General features: G+C 33.6%; 2 long non-coding RNA genes across 3 annotated transcripts in view; one reads left to right on the forward strand and one right to left on the reverse strand.

Annotated features, from left to right (window-relative positions):
- The first annotated feature begins 1,356 nt into the window (after window positions 1–1,356).
- Window positions 1,357–24,893, forward strand: part of LOC111056352 — a 31,420-nt gene continuing 7,883 nt past the window's right edge. The window contains exons 1-4 of one of the 2 annotated variants that reach the window (XR_002606434.2): window positions 1,357–1,643; window positions 5,219–5,337; window positions 23,326–23,476; window positions 24,473–24,661. This is a non-coding gene — a long non-coding RNA (uncharacterized LOC111056352). The remainder of the gene's footprint in view (window positions 1,644–5,218; window positions 5,338–23,325; window positions 23,477–24,472; window positions 24,662–24,893) is intronic. The other variant, XR_005573227.1, reaches the window with a different exon arrangement.
- On the reverse strand, window positions 4,002–24,629 carry LOC120354826. The gene is made up of 2 exons (XR_005573228.1): window positions 24,502–24,629; window positions 4,002–4,053 (listed from the first exon to the last, which is right to left on the reverse strand). It is a non-coding gene; the product is annotated as an uncharacterized LOC120354826 (long non-coding RNA).

Here is a 24,893-nt window from a genome sequence, read left to right on the forward strand (position 1 = left end):
TTTGACCAAAAATAAAACAACAAATTTGGTTATATTCCTAGTAAGTTATACCGTACTGTGATAGTTTCTATGTTTATTGAAAATTTCGGCCTACTTTATAGCATCTAAAATAAAAAACATAGTTGAAGAACAAATTAATCCTTATTCAGAAAAGAATAAATAATATCTGATGCAGAAATTGTGAATGTTTCCCTACAAAGACTATCATTCATTCTATCACACATTCTATGTATGATGTAATTTATGGATATAAATTTGGTGTTAAGCATCAGCATATAATGAATATAGTATATTTATCATAATATTTGTATACGGTATATTATAAATTTTTTTATGGTATTAATATAAATTTAGTGTAAGTAGCAGCATATAATACTAATAGAATCTATAAGTACGAAAAAATAAACATTTAATGAATTTTGTGTAAACACAGCTTTACAATAATGATTAATAATTCTGTGTTATCATCATGAGATGACATAATTTATTTTAGGTACCTACTTTTATTTTGGAAAATATGATATTGCTATCAGCTGAATTGTAATTAATTTTTGAAATCTTCCCATTTCAAATAAATTTAATAATCGTTCAATTTACAATTATAAAATAATTTTATGTGTATAATTATAAGTGTATTATTGTTTATATAATTTATAATTATAAAATAATTATTATTTAGCATATTTTACTGTTTGCTTATCATATGGTCATAATTATAATACAATTGATATAATGTTTCTTCATAGATTTCTTTGCGTCATTTCTGAAACTCCCACACTGATTTGAAATGTTATCAGAATACCTAGTATATTGCTATCATTACATAATTTAATAATCCTGTGTTATTGAATCATCATAATTTATATTATTTACCTACTTTTATTGTGAAAAATATGAGATTGGACTATGAGCCTGTTTTTTTATTCCCAATCATTTCATGACAGTTTATATTTGTCCTTGTTGAATAAATAAAAATAAATAAATAATACGCTTCTCTTGAATCTGGCCCAAAGTTATTCCCATGCTTGTGAAAAGTTGACAATACTAAAACTACTGCAGTCACAAATAAAAAAATTCTTTTCTTTATTAATATTCAACCTATTTCATTATTTTTGCTCTCAAAAAGATAACAATGAACTGCTTAATAAAGGAAAAATAACGCTTCCGTGGAATAAGACATACAATATAGAAATAAAATAGAAATTGAGACTGTGCAATGCATTCTCCCATAAGAGCCAATGCGTAACAAAATGAACGAGTCCCACAGCAATGCGGGTTGCCTATCTTTACCAGCTGCCTCACTTTTTTTGTGTTGTTAGTCCATTCCAGTTAGTTTAGAGTTCACTGGTGGCACTATGCCGACCGACTTCGTTCTTTTTTGAGGTTATGCTTTCGTCGCCGACCTCATTTTTGTTTAGCGGCTTAAATCTATTTACATTTACATTCTTAAAACTAGAATCCAAAACATATTTATTAACTTATGTAAAATCGCGTTTAAAGTATTAAACAGCATTGATTGCTAAAATGGTGCAACCAGTTCCTGAAAATATAGATTTTCCAAAGGAAGAAGAAAAGATTCTGAACCTTTGGAAATATATTAACGTATTTCAGGAGTGTTTAAAATATTCTATAGGCAAACCGAGGTAAGATTAAAATTATTACATAGCTTCCATGTCAAGTTTACATGTCATGTTTTTAGATTTTAGTGTAGGTTATGTAAAACTTTAATACATTTAATAAAAACTTTAACCCTCCTAGTACCACGTGGTTGCATGAGACATAGAAGACCAGGTGCGGTCATTTACGACCCAGTCTCCAATTATGATTTTTCCCTCACAAAATTTCATTTAAATTCGAATGAAAATATTATTTATTTGAACATTTATATATTTAAAAGGAGAAAAAATACTTGAATGATTAAAAACGTTTTATAATAGTACAAATTTCAGTGGTTCTAAATCTACATCGGAGTATGGTTATACCACAAACAAGCTTGCTGGTATTTACAACTTAAAAACTAAATCTGCATAAAAAAGGCATAGAAATACATAATGACATGTCTAGATAGGATTGAAATAATCCGTTATAATTTATAAACTAGTTATATTCTCTCTGCGAACTTCATAAGGTGTTTCTATGCATCTATACAGATTTCATTTTTATCTGTAAGTTGAAATTTCATTTCTATCATTACCCACGATCAAGTGCTCAACTTTCCCAGATCAACAAGCTAGAAGTGTGTGATAACTATTCCACTTAACAAGAACGCAAATTGAATAGTGTCATTCAAACAATAAGCATAGAAATAAGTTGAACAAGAAATACCAAGTGGGGTCGGATGTGACCCCGTTCTTGACACCTAACATTAAAATTGGCGATAATAAAAAAGTCTATGTATCACAAACGTAAGCTCTGGTCTGTGTCTGGAGAAATACTGAAGGAAAGGTTACATGGAAGGGGGTGGCGTTTCCCCCACTAACATGCCCAAAAACCGATAAGCAATGGCGTCTGGGGTCGGATACGACCCAACGTGGTACTAGGAGGGTTAATACAATACTTCATAGGCCTACAGGGACTGCTTATTTATTCCGTTTAAATTTAAATTCTGAAACTTAATTTTTATTTTTTTCTCATCATTACAGATTTGTTATTTGGGCCATACTATTCATAAAAAAAAGGTTTTGCTTATGCTCGTGAAATATGAAGGAAATCCTTCCACTCATCGCCGTATTCATAATAATTTAGAGCAAAACCTTTTACTTCTAGAGCAGAAGTATACTTGTTACTTGTTCAGTCTTCGCCGCAGTAGGTGACCGGGGAATTGTCAATATTAATTCCTCATGCTTGAGGAGATCAGTCAATATTGTCAGCTGCACGTCCTGCCAGATACTAATAGGTGTGATCCCGGATGTACTCTGATAGCGCATATAGTACAGCCTGGCTGCCAGATAATGCTTCAATGCAGCAGTAAAGAGCTTTTTGCCTTCCAGGGCCTTCAAGTTAGCCGGTAACAGGTTATAGAAATAGGCTCCGCAAAGGCTGGTGAGTTTTTATGTTTTTTCAGTCGGTGTTGTGGAAGATCTATGTTTTTGGAGTTCCTTGTTCGGTATCCATGCTTGTCGCCCCGCTGTGGTGGTTTTGCTTTCCTTGCCAGAATCGTTGCTTCCAGGATGTACAGAGAGATCATTGCGATTAGTTTATATTTCTTGAAGAATGGTTTACAGTGCTCCGTTATGCCCATTCCAAGAATAGTTCTGATTGCTCTCTTTTGTTGAGGTGTATTTGTGATGCTGAACCTAGGCCACTATGCCATATCTCATGTTGGAGGCAAACAGGGCATGATATGCAGTTAGAGCTGTCTTTTCGCCTGTTATACTTGTCAGTCGTCAAAGTACGTAAATTGCAGATGATAACTTCTTACTTATTTGTTCAATGTGGGGCTGCCAAGTTAGGTTCTGGTCGATGATGATTCCCAAGAATCTTGTATGTGAGGTTTGGCTATTTGGGGAAACTTCCGCGCTATTGTTTGTAGGTTGGAATTTTATGTGTATTATTTTCTGTTTATTTATAGTGAGGTCCAGTGCTTCGACTATTACTTTAGGCTCCTGGTTGTTATGTGGTACAAGTATAGTAGTATCATCCGCAAACACTATGCACTTGTTTCTGCTATCTATTTCATCTGGGAGGTCGTTTATGTAGTTAAGAAGAATAAGAATAGTTAAGAATAATGATTTTATTTTAACATTGTTTCCTAGATAATATTATACAAGAACATAATTTTAGTTATAACAAGCATTAAACCCTTAGTCAACGACCGTCAGGGTGAGGTTTGTCATGAGTAGACTCCATACAGAAATACACATTCTTGTTTTTCAAATACTTTTCCCTTAGTGTTCATGCAACAGTTCACAACGCACTATCCATTGAACTCTGAAATCAAGTAGTGTCTGTATTTCCATGCACCAACACAGTATGCACCTATCTTTAGCCAGTCATCTTTGTTTAGGTAGTTCTTCAGATCTTCCCATGACAATGCATTTGATCCTGTGTGACCTGGCAATGGAGAAATAGATATCAAATCAAATGTTTTTATTGTCGATCACAATTATACATGTATTGACAAAGTCATGAAAACGGAGCATAGTCCTTAGTCTAAAGCCGAGGCGAATAAAAACATAATATATATATATATATTATATATATATATATATATAGAATTTAAACATTAAAAATAAATAAACTATAAAAATAACACCAGGACAGACAATAAAATTTGGAATTGAATAACAGAATTGATTGAAACAACACTTCAGCACTTCTAATATGTTGTAACTGTACCCTTTAAAATTGAGTAGTCATTAATTGTCACAAGTTGACAATTTAATTGAATAATTGCAATTGTTTTGGTATTTTAGTAGAAATTATTTGAATGATCAGTGAGAAGTATTGGTTTAATAATTTTGATAATCTGAATGATAATTGTGTGAATTGTTAGTGTTTTCTTTGATTTAAATTGTAAGATTAACGAGAAGTAAGTTATAAAAATCAATTCTTTCCTTGTGCGAGAATGGACTCAACTGCTGGGGAGTTTGTTAAGCTGATGGGTGACATAGGTGCGAGGCAGGCATCCAGTTTCTGGGTGTCTATGGGTATGAGTATTGGATCAGGGACCACGACGAATATTGGAAAATTGTTCGGTCTCATGGCCAGTAAACATACATCCTGCCCACATATGTACGGAGTGAATACTTGTTTTTGTTTCGACGATGTGGGCTCCCCAATAGATAGCCAGGGCAATGGGAATTCTTTCCCAAAGTTATGCTATTGGAAGGAAGTCTATTTCTCTTGTTTTTGACAGTATTGATCTACGTTTCTGTTGCTTCTACTGTTCTCATCCCATGTGCGGGAGCGTCATCTTTGAACCGACTGGGGTCTTTGGTTCCCAGCCCAGGTCATATTCCATATGAATCAGCCTGCAGCGTAAACTTGATGCCGTGAAATTCGATGAACTTAATAATTAAGTTCATAAGTTTACATTGGACTTCTCAGCTCCCACTTGTTTCAGTTTCTTACGAGAAATAATCATAATATGTACTTGATGAACTTATACCCTCCCATCGATTTTTTAACATCTAAGTTTTGGCTTTAACTTGGTCAGTGTGCTATATTATAATGATGAGTTTTGTCAGGCATATACTTATTTGGGTTTTGTCAACAGAGGATGTGATCCTGTGACCTGGCAATGGCGGTCCTCGGAAACTTCCCCACTGAAACCAGATTAGGCCTACCTATGATTTATTTCCATAGGATGGATTACGCCGCCGGCAACATAATCAGGTTGGTCTATGACAATATTTTTTGAAAATATAGTTTTCATTACAGTTTGACCTCCAATGACCTCCATTACAGTTTGACCTCCAAAAATGTCTATCCTATAGGACTGTATTACAGAGAAAAGATAACATGAGAAGATATCTTTATTCTTTATTTATTGATACAAATAAAATAATAATAATATCGAATGACCTGGCTGGCTCAGGTCTGGTGTCAGAGTTTTCAGGTCGCAACTGATTAATTTCAGAGCCTCTGACATGACCTAACGACTGCTTCTTAGGCAGCCGGGACCGACGGCTTAACGTTTCCATCCGAAACACGGGAGTGGCCCGAGATAAATATCTTGCCCGGGCCGGGAATCGAACCCGGGCCTCTGAATCATAAAGCCAGCATGTGATCCACTCGACTACGGCCACTCCTAGATTGATACAATGAGTTGTGACGATTTTTTTAGGTCAAGAAAACCCCAAATAAATAATGTGGCTAGATGGAATAGTTATTTGTGCAACTAGTGCGCAAAGTGCCACTTTGCTGCACCGAAAGAAACGTTTACTTGACCCGGAATGATGGTTTCTTGAGTGCAGCAAAGAAACTTTGCGCACGTATTGCACATTAATTTTTTCCTACAGTTACCATAGAATGTGAAAAGTCATTAATAGACGGTGAACTTGTCCTACACCAAATAAAATGTTTGTTTGTGCAAATCTTTAGTATTTTTAATGCTGATAATAAATATTGCAACCATTCCACAACAGAATTATTTCAAATTCAGTCTGAATGACAATAGAATGAATATTATAAAGTTATATGAGATTCAATTATAATAATACTTCCTCTACAAGAAGTCATCAGCAAGTGTAGAAATGGCACTTGTCTGGATAATGTATGTATTTTGAGCCATCAATGAGCCTCAAAAACATTATACTCCACCCGTGACTAACAGTTTAATATTCTCCTATCCGAAAACACCCGTGACTAACAGTTTAATATTCTCCTATCCGAAAACACAAAAGTTATGCAGCAAACCTTTGCTTATACTTAAACGGTGCCCATTAATTTGGTTTATTGATTAATTTGTCTATGCGATCAAAGCTGTAAGCTTATGTTTTAATTTGTCTATTAATGTAAATAAATAAATAAGTTGATAGGCCCAGGACTGATCAAGGATTAGGCTAGTGATCAGCCCTCAGGACAGACTTCTAACCTGACCATTCTATGAAATTTTCATGTGTACTTTTTATTCCAGTTCCAAATATCTTCAATTTTGAGTCTGAATGATATATTATACACAATTAGTGTAAACATATAGTTTCAGCTTGTTTTTTTTTCTTGTAAATACATTAGTAAACGTGTCAATTTGGCCTTTCTGCTTTTCTGGTCAATCGCCTAGTAGCAGCATGAAACGTATAATTAAGGTTATAGGCTTACTGCATTATTTAAAACGTGATTAAATTATACTATATAGACATTACATTTACCTGAAATGCTGAACATCAATCATTCAAGTCACTCTTGAGTAAACAATATATTGTATTGTGTTTTTGATTACGGTATTCAATAACTCTATTCTGTATTCTGTTTCTAATTCATCAACGGCATTCATTGAAGTTGTTCTACGAAAATGTGAGTAGAGATGTTTCGGGGAGTTGAAGAACTGAATAACTTTTTTTAAAGTGTAAATATTTATGTTTCAAACCTAATGGATACATTATTGTTTTGAAAATATAACCTTAGTGTCAGTAATAAGAGAAACCTAACCACAAAAGTAATTGAAGATATAAAAATACTTGATTCCTTGATCATAAAAATGATCGATAAATGTTTCCAATGTCTTCCAGTTGAAAATATAGGCATCTCACACATAAAAAAATAGTTCATGATAACTTGAATAGAAATAAAATACTGATATTGAATACTATCAAAACTTCTTGTTTATTTACTGTTCGTTATTCAATATCTCACGGTAATAATCAGCTGTTTTACAAAAATTTCCAGCCAGCACATATTCAGGTTTACCAACATTTCTTTTACTTTGCCGCACTCTACCGTCATAAAGCGTGTTAACTATTTTGTGTTGTTATGTTGCAAATTTGGAGTGCGACAAAGTCTTTGCCGCACTCAAATCTACATTCCTGCACTGGGTGTGGGAATAAGGTATTTTGCGTACTATAATTGATGCGGGAATGAGCACTTTTTCGGGTAACTGTAGGAAAATTATTCTACCTAAACTATAGCTCTAACAATCAAGGCAGTGGCAATTTACTATCTTATGATAAAATTACTTATCAATGATTACGATTATAGATAGCAGCATCAAACTAAATCTCCCTATTCAATTATATTTTTGAATTAAATGTTTATATTATTTATTATATTCATTGTAATGTGATGGGTAGAATTATTGAGAGGAGGTGAATTAATTAATTTTTATTATATCTCATGATGCATTGATCTAAATTATTGAACTTTGGACTCAATGGCGTGTGATCAGACTGATTTTTCATAAGGTTTCATTTTTTTCTTGAAGTAGGGATATTTCAATTTTCTCTGGTGTGAGAAATAGATTATTGGGTTTTAGAAACTAATTGTGCACAGTACAACATATTCTTTTGCCTCGTGGAGAAAATACTGCAATCTTGTGACAGTTTTTCAATGAGGAACTATCTCTTTATCCATCCAATTTTGAACCTCTCACTCTCTTCTCCCGTAAGAAAAAAGTGAGTTTTCCATGCGTTTTAGGCTAGGGCAACGTTCACGGACGGCCCTCGAGTCAGTCGGCGATGGACTCTTCAATGAAACGGTTAATCTCGATACGCGAGACGCGCTGTGGCAAAATCACTTTAGTTTAGAAGAAATTATTAGGTTATCAGATATTATGTGGATTTAATTAATTGTCATTTTGAGTGGAAACGTTTATTCTCGAATAACGAGACGAGCTGTTGAAGTTTTCAATTCTCTACCAGGTTCTTTGAAAAATATGAGTAATTATCGCGGATTTATGGCAGCCTTGAAAGATACACTGATTGAAGCTTGTCCATATTCAAAACGAGAATGCTACAACTTGTTTCCTAATTAATTTTCCACAAGTTAATGAGAGTACAATATTCAGTAACAATTATCAGCTCTTTATCATGATTAGGCCAATTTGTATCACACCGACTAAAATTACATTATTTGTTATCAGCTACTTATCTGTGACTGGTTGAGATTCGTCTCACCTTGAATATTTTAGTTTCAAGCCCTTCACTAGTTAAAGATAATATACAAATCTTTCAAAATACTAGATGTACTCTCAGTCATGGGATAAAGCGGGATGAGTTTATAGCTTGTAAACTTTGAAGACTCTATCCGGGCGTTTTGCTGGATAAATGGGAAAATTTTAAATCTGGCAACACGCTCTGGTCTCCGCGGCTTTGTTGGGCTTGTCTTGGGCCATGACAAGATACGCGCAACGTGCGTGGATGGAGTAATTCAGTATTAGGATAACATTTCTATTTTTTGAAATTGCTGTGACCTCAGGGCTGGGAAAACTAGGGTAGTTCAATTATTCAACAGCGTGTCATACACTGTTGGAGCTATGCTCAAATTATACAGTTTCACATGACAAAATAATAATAATATAATAATAGTACGATTGAAAATCTCATCTAAAATCTCTAAACTTATCTTATCTTCAACTTGAGTAAATTGATTTCTTATCTATCTTGAGTAAATCTTCAACTTATCTTAAACCTAATACTTTATCTCAAATTCAAATTCAAATTCATTGATTCTCAAAAAAATATACAACACTTTCAAGACAAAATATAATATATATATATATATATATATATATATATATATATAAGAATCTACACCTGCAAAAAAAACCTTTGCGCAGGTGTGAGTTGCAATATAAATGTTTTTCAAAAATATTTAACAAAAATGATCCAACACAAATTTCTTGAAAAAAATACTGAATAAAAACTAGTACTTAATAATAAAGAGGATACTAAAAATAAAGGAACGGAAGGAGAAAAGACGGAAAAGGCCAAGAAGAATAAAGAAGACGAAGAAGAAGGAGAATGAAGAAGAAGAGAAAGGTAAGAGGTAGGTAAGTCAACTGCAACCATGGAGTGGACGAAAATTAATTTATTTAAAACATTTTTTCCTCGATTTTATTTGCTATTATCCATTTATCTATGTCTGATCTAAGCCTTTGGTTTATGTTTGTTTTTTCAAGAATATCTAAGGGAATGTGGTTTATTAATTTATTGGAAATATAAGAAAACTGTCTCCTACACACATTCAAGTCCATTCTGACAAATTGGAAAATGCCTCGCGCGGGGCGCAAGCCCAAAAGAGATTCTCGAGGTTCAAATAATTTTTTTTTTTATAATATATAGTACCAAATTTTTTATGAAAAGTTGTCGAACTGTTAAAACCTTGAACTACCTGAATAAACCTTTTGTTGGAAAAAGTCTGGGTTTGCCTAGAATAGTTTTTAAAAGATGTTTTTGAATAATGAAAAGTTTTGTGAAATGCGCATTCAAAGCTCCCCCAAGCCCGTATGCCATATTGAAAAGCGGATTGAGCATACGAATAATAGATTAGTTTAGCTATTTTTATATTGCTCAGTTGTCTAATTTGGTGAAATTTGTAGATAAGGAATTTTAGTTTGGAACACATGTTATTAATTTGATTATCCCACCTTAAGTGTGGATCCAACAAGATACCCAGGTACTTGACTTTTTTCTTTTTGAATTTTCTGACAAGAACAGCAGCTAAGAAGTCTATGGTCGTTACAGTTTAATCGATGGATTTTTATACTGTCTATTGTTCGTGGTTGAGTAAAGGAATTGGGTGAAAATAACATGAAGACGCTTTTAGTTGTGTTGAGGGTTAATATGTGTTGATTAAGCCAAGAGAACGCCAATCTGAGTCCACTTTCCGCTGCAATTTTCACATCATCCCATGAGTTTTCAGTGAAAGTTAGAGCAGTGTCGTCTGCAAATAATATTATATCACAATTCCTTATATTTAATTTAAGGAGATCATTGATATAGATTAAGAACAAAATGGGAGATAGGACAGTACCTTGCGGCAGACCAAAATCAGTGAGTTTCATATTGCTTGTGTTGAGTATCTGAGATCGATTTGACAGGTAACTATTGAATAATATTAGTGGTATACACCTTATCCCCAGGTGTTCCATTTTTTTCCATAAGTCGTTTTTGAGAGATAGTGTCAAATGCCTTGGCTAAATCCAAGAATACTGTCAACGTTTTTTTCTTATTATTAAAGTTTTTTGTTATAATTTGTAATAATCTGGTGATGGTATCCTCTGTAGATTTACCGGGCTGGAATCCATACTGGTTTTCATTAATAATGTTGAATTTATTCAGATAGCCTAATAATCTTTTTTTAATTATCTTCTCCATTACTTTGGCTAAGTTATTCATCAGACTAATAGGACGGTAGTTGGTAGGGTTGGACGGATCACCTGATTTATGGATAGGAACAATTTTGGCAACTTTGAACTGTCTTGGAAAATGACCCACCTCGAAACATTTGTTGATGATACGTTTGAGAGGTTTTGTAATTGAGGGAGCAATCTTCTTTAGACAATTAGCTGTTAGATTGTCCACTCCAGGAGCAGAATTACCTTTGAGAGAATTTATTGTGGCCAATATTTCCTCATCATCTGTATAAGCCAAAAAGAAGGAACTATACGATGGAATTGTAGTATCAACAAATGTATGTTGTATAGGGTTATCATTAATTAGTTTATTGGCATACAACTCACCTACATGTGCAAAATGGTGATTAAGAACATCGGACTCAATCTTAGGCGTACAAGTCTCTCTTTTAGTGTTGAGTAAATCATTTATACACTCCCATATTTTTTTGAGTTACCTTTGCATTTCGATAGTTTATTATTATAGAAGTCATATTTACATTGTTTAATCATATTATTTAAGATGTTTCTATAATTTATATACTGCGATTTTAGAATGGAGTTGAAAGGCTGTTTTTTAAGAGTTTGGTACATGAGATCACGTTTCCTTATTGAAACAATTAGTCCAGTTGTAATCCAAGGCTTGAGAGGTTTCAGTTTGTGGGGTACTATTTTCACATAAGTTTCCTTTTTTATCTCTGTATTTAATCTGTTCATGAAGTAATCGATCGCGTCATCAATACTCGAGTCAACCAATGCATCCAAATCCGACCAATTGCAATTTTTGAAATTCTTTATTAGATTATTATAGTGTAAAAATTCCTTATTATCTGTTGTTTGTTGTGTCATTTTTACATTTTCATACAAGCCCAAATTCATGCAAGTTAAATAGTGATCAGTTACACTTGTTTTTATTACCGAGCCAATTGTTGTATCACTGGAAAAAGAACTATTTTTAAAGAAAAAGTGGTCTATACATGATTGGGAACCGTTTGACTCACTCGTGGGCTTGTTTATAAAAGATTTGAAACCATTTGATGAAAGTAAATTAAAATATTCGTTTGTTACGTTGGTGTTCCGGTTTAAATCAATGTTGATATCGCCAGTTATTATTATGTTCGGACTGTTAGTTTTTTTTAGGTAATCAATGCACTCATTCAAACTATTCAGGAAAATAGTTAGGTTAGAAGAAGGTGACCGATATATAGCGACAATAGTTAATCTGAAATTTGATTTCTGTATGACATCAAGTATTAGAGAATTTGATTCCAATATGTCATAGTTTATACATTCAATTTTCAAGATATTTTTACTAAACACGCAAATTCCATCACATTTATTTAAGTTACCCGGAACGCTTTGAACCGAATAATCATTTAAATCATAATTGAAAAGGTTATTATCAACAACCCAGGTTTCGCTCAGGACAATTATATCAAATTTTGTTTCACAGTTTTGTATAATGTAAGCAAAATCATCAAAGTTTCGATTCATGGTCCTTATATTCATGTGGCAAATATTAAATAAGTTGTCACATAATTTATCAACATAATCATGAGGCTTAAAGTTGAAAATATCATCTACTTCTATCGTTTCATAAGATTCCAATAAGAGTTCATCTTCAAAGTTGTTGATCAGTGCCATAGAAAATTTTAAGAAAAGGAGAGGTTAAGGAGGTTGAGGTGAGAAAAAGAAAAAAAAAACGAAATTTAACAAAAAATGTCTTGGTGGCGCAACGAAGACCACAAGAAACAGTAAGAAATAAAAAATGAAATGTCTTCCTATATTTTTGTGGAAGTAGAGAAAAGAAAAAATAATGATGACAGCACTCAGTTTTCTCCGCTACACAGATCGTCACACTGAGAATACATACACTTTACTCCTGTTGAAACTCTCAAATGTATTATTCAAACGGTTTGAGGTCTTCATCCTTAGTTATCCGTTTCCCTGGAGAATCCTGTTCTTTCCGGACGAAGATCTTTGCATTACTGACCCAAACGTAGGCTAACTTATTGTTCTTTTTTAAACTCTTTGCTTTACTCAAGAGAAACTTGTTGTGGGACGTGAGATGATCATTTAGATAAATAAATAAATAAATATTATTCATATATGAATAAATATCTATTCATATATAGTCTAATTGTCTGATTCCATCACCACGAATTTCTCAGGGAATCAAAACTCGATTTATTAAGACAACAAACAGTATTTTATTGAATAGTAAAGCATCTGTTTGGACGTAAACAGAGGTATTTTGATCTATTTGAAGTGTCATTTAATATGTCATTTAACCTACTCTAGAACATGCTACGCCATAGTGGACAAGGTCAATTTCCACACAGAAAAAACTAAACATGTAGAGGACACATAAGAATTTTTTTGTAACTAACTGTTGTATGTAATTGTAATTTATCTAATATTTTCTGTAATTGATGTAGTAGTTTTAGTTTGTTTGGGGGAAATAAACATTATTTATTTATGTCGTATAAGCACCTCTGTTGTCTGGCTGTTATTGTATAGTGAGTGGAGCAATGGAAGGGATGCACTAGTACAAGCATACCAGTTACCCCCTGCACTTGAAAGAGTCAACTTTGGTACTTGTTATTTAGCAACATCTATCATTAAACATTAAAATAAATTGCGGTTGAACTCAAGTGTCGTGTCGTGTCGTAATGTGATTCATGAGCTACTAGTGTCGTCGAGAGCTCCATGGCACAGTAAGAACGATAGAAATAAAATAAGCTCAAATATGTTTGTGTTTGTATTAATGAATGTTCCACCCACACTGCTAGACAATTCTCGTTCCATTAAATATAGTTCACAGATAGCTGAACCAGCCTCTTTTCGTTGGGGTTGCTCATACAACATCAAATATTTCAAGTTCTAAACCAAAACCATTACCGCAAAAACCAGATTGATGTCTGATCATACTTGTTAACTGTACAAGAGTATTACAATGGATGAGATTGAAGAAAAAAATCTAAAAATTGTACGGCTTGGAAGTCATTGAATATGATTCCAATTAGAAATTTGGAAGAATGTGTTGGGTACAATTATGATTTGTGAAAAATTGTGACAACAGTGACAATTGTTACAATGAGCAACATTGAAAAAGAATATACCCATATTTTCAATATGGAAATATACCCATAGAATATGAGTATAATTCCATATACCCATGAAAGTATATGAATATATTTAAAATTCTCAATGTTTCAATTGATGTGGACATTTTTTTGAGAATTGCATGTCTTCACGAAATGTCATGCATCTTCGGAAATACAAAATTGAATTTTGAAGAATATACCCATATTTCCAATGAATATAATATGTAAGGATTATCAATTGGAAACCTTGTGTTAATTTGATTTCAATGAGCAACAAGGATGGACAATTGATAAAATACAATCATTGATTGTGATATCAATGCGTAATATGAAAGGATAAATTTGAATTTTCCCTTGTGCTTGTTGAAAAAACGTAAAATTTTTAACTTGAATTTATTGTTTCAAAAATTTGAAAAATATTTATTTTTCAATATTTTGAAATGCTTACAATTTCCAGTAGCAGAATCAAATTTATTCTATTCACAAGTTTCCATCATGAAAATTGTGATTTCAGTGAGTAACATAGAAAAGAATGTGTTAATGAGATTTCGAAGGAAGAAAATTGTTTAAATACCATGGTCGATTGTGATAACAATGATTAATGTAAAAGGATAATTTTAAATTCAAACTTTCCTCTTATGCTTTTTGAACGAACGTGAAATTTTGACTTTCATTTCTTGTTCTTCAAACATTCAAAAAAAGATATTAACATTTTTCAAATTTTGCCGCCCAGGAAAGGATTCAGCTGTGGCAGGGAAGTGCAGACGTCAATGGCATTGAACTTTAGGAGCGGTTGCCATCAGGAGCAGAGCTACTATAATATGGCAAGTGGAAGACTCTGAACCGCCTCAGAGCTGAATGTGCCTGCACAAGGAAAACTGCACAACTTGGAGGCAAATTGACAATGCGCACTGCGACTTTGCCACCTGTTAAAATGTCGTCTTGGATAGTATAGTTTAGTAGATTAACGTCCACGGGTAACCAGTCTACTAATCCCTTCAAACCCAGTAAACACGGACAGCAGAATACCGTATACCTTAATTCAATTGAAAATAGTTTTTTCAAAACGATTACTATTTTCTAGTAGCGGAATAAGATTTATTCTATTCGCAATTTTCTATTTAAAAAGAAGGGAAGGGGAATTCGCCATGGAACGCCTCAGGTGATGGAAAAGTAGTTAGTGTTGGGAACGCTAAGCTTGAATGTATTTTTATGGAAAGGTTGATTGTTCCTAAAGACCACCAGTCTTAGTTAGACGGAACATCCATGTCTCAAATCCAAATGCCATAGTTTGGACATTTTTCTATCGTGTTGAATGCATGAATCACTTACTTCAAATTCAGTCATCTTCGTAAAAGCTAAAACTTCCAAAGTTGGCTCATGAACTTTTTGGCTGATTTGAACTTAGCAAAATTGGCTAATTTGGACTTGGAAAATTGGCTAATTCGAACTTGGCAAAATTGGCTAATTTGAACTTGAAATGGGCAGGAAAAGACTGAACGATGTACTTGTTTTAAAGGAACCAAAGCAACCTATCGTGTTGAATGCATGAATCACTTACTTCAAATTCAGTCATCTTCGTAAAAGCTAAAACTTCCAAAGTTGGCTTATGAACTTTTTGGCTAATTTGAACTTAGCAAAATTGGCTAATTTGAACTTGGAAAATTGGCTAATTTGAACTTGGAAAAATTGGCTAATTTGAACTTGAAATGGGCAGGAAAAGACTGAACGATGTACTTGTTTTAAAGGAACATTGGACAGATAGGCCTAAGTTAGATTGTGATCTTTCAAGATATATCATTTCCCTTCACTCCACGAGTCCATGTTGATGTCTTAACATGACGTGAATTATGATTAAAAATGGCATTGAAGCAGTGGGAATTGAAGCACTTTGATCAAAACGAAGCGGATCACTGAAAATGCCAGCCTGTAGGAGTCTGAATCACGGAGATACTAGGTGTTACCGCCAAATTGCAGTAAGTGCAGTGAGTTTAGAGCATTAGAATAATATGCCGCCTAGTAAATACCACCAAGTGTACTAATTGCTCAGTACAAGACATTTTCACTTGTTCCAATTATATTGGGAATGCAACTTTACTTGCTATCCACTTCTCATCAACCTAGAAACTGGTGATGCCTCATTGCTCTCCCCCGCTGTAGTTCCTTAGATCCTGTAGATCTATATGAAAGTTTTTAACATGCTAAAGACATTTTTGCTTAGTAATTTTCACGTCAAGTACACTAGTAGTGTATGACTAACTTTTTCCGATGCTACAGCCCGCAACACCATGGCTTGACTTAATGCCAACATAGCCAACGCTGTCTTCAAAATCCCTTTGAGCGTCCAGAACACGTGGTCATATGACCCCACAATCGCCGACCTTTATAAAACCTTCGAGCTTGAGAAGCCTAACATCGTCAACAATAAAAGTGAGCTTGACAAAGGAGACAAGGGCACGAGACCTGCAGTATTCTCTTTCGCGGATGATACTATACTGTTATATGCCGGTGAAACATGGCAAAAAGTGTATGGAAACGCCTGGAAACTTATGCCAGTGGCTTCATTTCCACCTCTTGTGCTTTGGACGTTTTTGCTAGTGCTAATATAATGTATTATTAAAGAGACTTGAAATGTTGTCAAAAATCCACTTTATTTAAATAAAAATCAACATGTTACAGGAGCATGCTTTCGTGTGTGCTCACACATCATCAGCTTTTGTTGACAACATTTTGATGTTTTTGACAACATTTCAAGTCTCTTCAATTATAGAAAAGTTCCACAATATCAATATTCTCTATACAATCTTAATTAAAGATAATTTATTATACTAGGTTAAAGTACATGTACTGTAAAAAAAACTTTGTATCTGTTGAGTTTTGTGGAAATAAATTTTAATTGAATTGAATTGGATTTGATAATTAATGTAACAATGAGTGTTTTGAGCCAGAAGTTTTCCTCTTATGCTTTTTGAACGAACGTTAAATTTTGACTTGTCCTTCATTTCTTGTGCTTCAAACATTAAAAAATAGTTTTTTCAAAACGTTTACGATTTTCTAGTAGCGAAATAAAATCTATTCTATTCGCAAGTTTCTATTTAGAAAGAAGCAGAGGGGAATACGCCATGGAACGCCTCAAGTGATGGAAAAGTACTTAGTGTTTGAAACGCTTAGCTTGAATGTATTTTTATGAAAAGGTATTGAAATGATGGTGGCTCCAAAAGACTGTGTGATAAGGAGCATCCATGTCTCATATCCACATGTCATAGTTTTGGCTTTTTTTCTATCGTGCTGAATGCATGAATCACTGTACTTCAAATTCAGTCATCTTAAAAGTTGAAACTTACAAAGTTAACTTGTTAATAATTTGAACTTGAAATTGACAGGAAAAGACTAAACAATGTTCTTGTTTCCAAGGAAGCTTGGACAGATGGGCCTAAGTTATACTCTGTACAAAATTACTTCTTACTTGTGATGGACATGCGCGGCAGAGATACAACGGCGGCTATGTTGCCGTTTTGAACGAGCCAGCGTTCTCTAATTTCCAGTGAGTATTCAAGCGCACATGATACGCATACGGCTGTTTCCTCTCTGGAAGCGCTCAAACGACAAATTGGAACTGCGCTTCTTCCTATGACTATTAATCACTGTAATTGACTGATCTCCCTCCATTTCACTGCGCAGCAAATTCCTCCAAGTCTGAAGTAATTTTGTAAGGAGTATAGTGAGATGTTTGAGATGCTGCATGAAATGACAGCTTTTTTGTTGGAGAGTGAGTATGGAAGGTTACCCTATTCCTTATAGAAAATTTGGATAGAATAATCTAGTAGATTACCGTGGGTAACTTGACTAATTATAGTCTATAGTGAGGTCTACGTTATAATGGCAGTGTTTGTTTAGCATTGGTATTGCTATCCTTGTCTATCATTCAACAAAGCGGATAGCGCTATCTCTTTCTCGCTTTGCTCTGTTGCCAGATTGTTTTCTAACAATGTAGAAATATGATTTATTAACAAAATATTTATTATGAAATCATTGAAAAAATATAATTTCTCGTTTGATAAAATATAATTGATAATTTGAAACGAGAATAAACAGTTAATACAGGGTGTCCACGCGGCGGGAAATCCGGGAATTGTACGTGAATTTCATTTGGGCGGGAAATGTACGGGAATTTTGTCGAGATACGGGAATTTTTTGACACTTCCGTCAACTAGCTAATTGTATATTAATTAAGGACAGAGTTGAAATTTAGCCAGTGGATGAGTGGTTGGATGATGCAGGTTGGTGTATCGATACGGCGTTTTATCGGTGCCGTGTATCGATAGGTTCTATCGGAACGAGGTTTCTTTCGATATTCATTACTAAGGTATGTCCACTCATGCCAAACCGAACCTCGAACAGCGCAGCGAACCGTGCAATTCACTGCGCAGCGCGCCGTGCAGCGAACCGCTCCGCGAATTCAAACAAAATGCTGTCAAATGGTGAATCTTTTTCAATTTTAATAATGAAACATCTGTACTGTTGATTTAATAATTTCGGCTTCAAATAATCAGTTTTCGTAGTGTCAATGATATCTGAAATAATTTCAAGACATAATAATTTTGCAATCACTGATTTTTTTCTAAACATGATAAGAATATTATTTGATTTGGATTCTCTTATCATTTCTTTCTTGTGAATCAATAATTGATCATCCATTGAATCGATAGGTACTAAATAAATTGAAACCAATTGGAGAATTCAATCAATCAGGCTCTTGGATAATATTATAATATATTTGGTAACAAAAGTATTTGAAATAGTGTTATAATAACCTATCACAAAAAATAATATTATCCACCTTGCTTATCCAGTTTTGATCAGGGTCATTTCAAATAAGCAACATATTGGATAAACTGTTTTCATCTGCTTAATGTTTTTGTTTTTAAAATTATGTACGCGCAATGCGAGTACACATTCTTTGATGTGTTTATATTTGCATCAATAAGTTGTAAATCTCTATGATATTATTATTCAATTATAATTTTTTCAGCCCCTTCCTCATTTAAGTCATTAAGTGAAGTCACTGACGCACTGTACAGTCGGCTGAAAACGCTGTGGAGTGTCGTGCAGAATACTACAGTTCAGTACTGTTCTGAATGTTGCAAATCGATGGAAATAGCACTCCCTTATTCCTTGATCAAAACTTTATTATTGACTAGCAGGTAACACGTGCTCTGAAAGGGTCCATTTTAAAACTTGGCAAATTGAAAACGTGGCTTAATGAAAATTTGAAGAATTCAAAAAAGGACAATAACCATCCTCGGTTATAATTAAGAATCTATAAGCATAATTTCAAGTTGATCAGTCCAGTAGTTCAGACGTGATGATGCGTCAAACATTTCTATCCCGTACTAATATAAGCCAGTTCTTTACTTTATTATAGTATAGATTGGTTAGCTTGAAAAGGTCCTATCCACCTAAGTAAGTTTTTTTGGGTTGCCAAAACATAGACCAAACCAGACACCTTTTAGGGGAAATTATTCAACTTTACCCACTTTTTCGTGATATAACAATGATCAATGTTCTTACCAACAAAAACCGATGGCAAGTGGAAAATATTTTTATAAAGGTGTCACTTTTTGTGAGTTAGTTGGTATATTATGCTGTAGTATTTATTTAAAAAAATAGGATATGGAAATTACAGAGTCTATTCCAGTCAACTTATGGTTAGTTGGTGAAATTAATTATTAGTTTAAAAATTCTAAAATGATCATAATTTTAAAAGGAAATAATTGTCATGATACTGAGTTCTTGATCAACAATATTTTAATATTGAAATTTATGCAATCAATTATTTTTCAGAAATTATTCTATTTGCATTAAACATTTTTTATCGATTCCTATAAATGTATTATTCATGACAATGAATTGTTCAAAATAAAGATTATGAAAAGAGGCCTGTACTGTAATGTTCGCGAAAGTATTCATATGTTTTCTACTTGTGATGGGTAGCCAAAATTGGACCGCAAGCTGCTCGGCGAATTTTAATCGAGGGCTCTGATTGGTTGAAAAGTTCAGCGTTCGGCGACCGGCATGGAGAATGGTTAAAAGAGTGGCTAGTGGGACGACGAATGGTTCGGAGAACTGCGCGGCGGTTGTTTAAAAGCTGAGTGTTAACATTATATGAAACATATGGCTAATGTTCGCTGCACAGCGGATTTTACGATTCCCTACGCTGTTCGAGGTTCGATTCGGCATGTATGGAAATACCCTTATATCAATTTGAAGTATAGTTCCGTATCTAGTGTAGGTATTATCGATGTTGAAATTATTGATAGTAAATAAAATCACACATAGGCTATGTTTTTCAGAACCTGAAATGTTCAGTTTAATAGTCCAGTCAATATAGACATGAAAAAGGGAGTGTGCTTTCAATATAATATTGTAGCTCTGATTTTTCAATATATTGTTTGGATACATAAGAGAAGTCCAGAATCATTTCCTGCATGCAAAATTTCCTTGTGCTAGATACAGAATGGCCCAAACACTTCGTATTTTCGATTCATTGTCTAGTTTTCAGCTTATTTCCGCCAAATCCAGTCGTCGGACAGTCAAATTTGCTCTTGCCTTTTTTCAAATTATAAAATTCTGAATAAAATGAAATCACTTTGAGCTCTCTATATCTAATGTGTTCTAAGTTACAAAAACGAGAAAATTTCAACAAAATAATCAATTTTAATGAATTTTAGTTTTCAATCAACAATATCTTCTGATTGCCACAATTCAAATGTATAATTCAAAATCCCTTTAGGGGTAATCTTGTGCGCTCTCTGGTCTCAGGTTGAAGAGCACAAAATTACGCCCAGACGGATTTTGAATTATACATTTAAATTTTGTAATTGGAAGATAATGGAAATTTAGCATGAAAAATTGGTTCTAGACTTCTCTAATGTATCCAAACAATATATTGAAAAATCAGAAGTACAATTAAAAAAATACCAATGTATATAGGTACCGGTAGTGACTGGACTATAATGTTGTAAAGGGTAGGTTAGGAAGTTTCGTTTTTTCTTCTAAATTGCCTCTTATATAATTCGAAATAGTTATAATCGTATAATGGTGATAAATTTTGATGAAAAACATAATTGTGCACTTTTGAAATTGTTAAGAATAGTAGTAGTTCTGTGAACAGTAGACCTTACGCAGTTTTCATTCACAAGTATCTGATGTCACCTGTTCTAGTTGATTCAGTTGAAACATAAATTTACTCTTAAAAACTGTTATTTGTTTTCTCCAAGATCAAAAACTCACTTATGTTAATAAACTCAGTTATAGTTTGAATTTGTATTTTATATTATGATAATTATTTATCCAGTTCCGTGATAATCTTTCCATCTGATAAAAATGTTTCTCAAAAATTTTAAAATTAATTGTTTTCGATAAAGAATATTATAATTTCTTCAGCATGTTTTAGTTCATTTAATCATTTTTTGTTTTATTTTCAATCACCTATTAAATTTGTTTTTCAAATGTGAGAATATCGATACTGATGGGCACGCATCATAAAAAATATTGAAATCCTTATAGAAATATAAATTTAGTAGACATCTGTGTAATGCATACAATGAATAATCCACTTGTCAGCAGTTTGGCCGTAATCGCGTTACATATATACAGACAGATAAAAGAAAATCCAAGTAAAAACATAGACCTCACTACGTTCGGTCAATTATATTTTTCCAAATTGACCCCCTTCTGAGTAACACCATAACCCCCCCATATATTTATCATGTATTTTTACCAGTGAGGAAAAACGTGAAATATACGGGAATTTTCTGAGCCTGATTCAGTGGACACCCTGTAATTTTAGATCAATAAACCGGTATCAGTTACCCTCCATAGAAGGCATTGACAAGACAGAGGATCGGCAACGTTGTTCTACTATCTTTCTCCACTGCCATTATAACGTGGACCTCACTATAGTAGGTAACTGTATAAGGCAGCCCTTCCATCCAGTAAAAACGGACAGTCAGCAGAATGCACCTTAATTCAATTTCTAAAAACAAAACAGAGAAACCTCAGAATTATTGAAAATTTGAAGCCTTTGGAATCTTGCAAAAATTATTTCAAGATATCAAAAATACTCACTCTTCCTGCATTGTATTTTGTAGAAATTGCCACAATGAAGAAATAGAAGAGAGATACATACATTGATGTCCGTTATATAACACCACAAACCAAGGAGTTCATTTGCAGTATCTCCCAGTCCCTACATGACAAACTGGTGACACACGTGAAGAAAATACCCCTTATCAGCCCCTGGGGATAAGGGGATGCTTACTTATCCCTAAACAAGTTAACTTGCTAATAATTGAAACTTGAATTGGCAGGAAAGACTCACGATGTACTTGTTTTCAAGGAACGTTGGGCAGGTAGGTGTAAGTTATATTGATATGTTTGATAATTATGCTGCATGAAATGACAGCCTTTTTGTTGGAGTGAGAATTCAAGAGTCTCATGTGATGGGAGAGTACTTAGTGTTGGAAACGCTAAGCTTGAATATATTTTTATGAAAAGATGGTGACTCCAAAAGACTGTGTGATACGGAGCATCCATGTCTCAAATCCACATGTCATATTTTGGGCGTTTTGTCTAATGCTTTGTTAAATGCTGAAATTCAAAAATCACTGTACTTCAAAAATTATCTTCTTAAAAGTTGAAACTTACAAAGTTAACTTGTTAATAATTTCAACTTGAAATGGGAAGGAAAAGATGAACGGAGTACTTGTTTTCAAGGAACCTTGGACAGGTTGATGGCCTAAGTTATATTGAGATGCTGCATATGAAATGACAGCCTCTTTGTTGGAGAAAGACATCACATTTTGAAGTTTGAACTATGCTTAAGGCAGACTAAGTAAACTTGGTATTAGTCAAGTAACTGAATTAATCACAATAAATAAACCACTGGAAATTTACAAATTGTAATGATACAAGAATTATTCAACAGATGGAAATTACTGAGATATTGCAATTATTCAAATGCTAATGAATTAATTATTATTAAACGAAAATCCAAATTAAATGCTCTAATTCACCCCGAAGACTTCCGCTACTGCAAATATTGAAAACAGCTAGATGGAAATTCGATGAGCGCAACTATTCAAAAATAAAAAGCTAGCTGTTTACCCTGTTGTCAATATTTGCAGTAGCAGAAGTCTTCGGAGTGAATTACAGCATTTAATTTGGATTTTCGTTCAATAATTATTATTATTCAACCTCAAAAATAGAGCAGCGAAGAAAAAAATAAACAAGAAAAAATCGAAGATACAAAAACCTTTCCTCAAAAAATTTTGTTCATAGCCTTTTGCTGATGACACAACATGTATGAAGTACACACTTGTCCTGTCGTTAGTGGCCATCCTAATGGGTTATGTGGAAGTATTAACTTCAGTTGGATTCTTATAGGAATACGAAATCGACAAAACGTTGGGATTCAAGGGCTCCGATGACTTCATGAAATTGAGAATAGCCGCATACAACAGTGAATGCCGTAAAATGGTTATGTGATATTCGACTGAATGGGAGACAATTGTTAAGCGTATTGGTCGATGGATTGGTAAGATCTTCTATTTTATTTATTCACTCATTCATTTATTTATACTATCATAAATCATTTATACTTATAACTGGGAGAGAGCAACAACAGACTTGCCTAAAAACTGCTCTTCTCCCAAATTTTATAAACATTAACATTTCCAAAAGGTAGAATAGAATAGAATCTTTATTACAGGCATATCTGAGGTCTTCAGATACAATACAATAAGAGTCAAATATATACAACATAATACATGATACAAAATACAAATATATTACATTATTAAGTTACACTATCTGTACCCTATGATATTATGTCACCTGATTTTCAACTTATAACCCAATATTCCTAGCTAATGTATAAAAATCTTCAATCTTGTTTAAAGAAACATTTCATATGATTTTTAAAAAGTTCCATTCTCAATATTTCTCAGATCTTCAGGAAGTGAATTAAACAATTTTATGGTTAAAAATAGAATTGTTTTTTGTACTAGAATAGGTTTACCGATATGTAGTCAAATTACCCCTATTTCTAGTGTAATGGCTATGAACTACCCCCTGTTCCATAAACTTCTCCAAATTCTCCTTGACATAAATTAGGCTCTGTTGAATAAATAATTGAAGGTAGAGTCAATATTCCCAGAAGTTTAAAATGCTCATGACATTGTGCTCGCTTAGAAAGTCCACAAATCAGACTGATAGCCTTTCTCTGTATTCTAAAAAGTCTACTACTGTAAGCTGTGGAACCCCTAAGTATGGTGCAATATGACAAATGAGAATGGATGTGAGCATAATAAATCACCTTTAAAACATCCAAACTGACATATGACCTCAGTTTTCTATTAAGAAGATTCTTAATTAGTGAATACATTTCACTTTTAATAATTCAAATCCAATTTTTATCTCAAATAATTTTACTCCGTCTAAATATCCATTTTTTGAATGACAAGCATAATAATTCCAACACAGCAATTCACTATTATTAAGCAACTATTCTAATTGAACACTTTTGTTTCAGACTTTGAAAACGACTATAAAACACTGTACCCGTGGTTCATGGAGAGCGTCTGGTGGGTGTTTTCCGAACTGTGGAACAATGGTTTTATCTACAGGGGAGTCAAGGTCATGCCCTTCACGACCGCTTGCATCACTCTTCTCTCTAACTTCGAGTCCGGACAGAACTTCAAGGAGGTCGTTGAATCTTGCGGTAAGCTGCTACATTTTGTTTGCGTATCACAGCATGTTCCATGATGTGTTGTTAACGTTGCAGCAACTTAAAGGAAACGTTAACGCAACTGCATCGGTTCAGATGCTGCGGAGGCTCTTCTACATTCTCCATATAGATGAATATTTCTAGTTGTGAACACAAAATACCATTCAAATATTACACACAGTACCACGCTAATAATAAAGCTATATTACTCCCAACTTAGCCCTTT

The sequence above is a fragment of the Nilaparvata lugens genome, chromosome X (genome assembly GCF_014356525.2).
Source record: "Nilaparvata lugens isolate BPH chromosome X, ASM1435652v1, whole genome shotgun sequence".
Classification (NCBI taxonomy): Eukaryota; Metazoa; Arthropoda; class Insecta; order Hemiptera; family Delphacidae; genus Nilaparvata; species Nilaparvata lugens.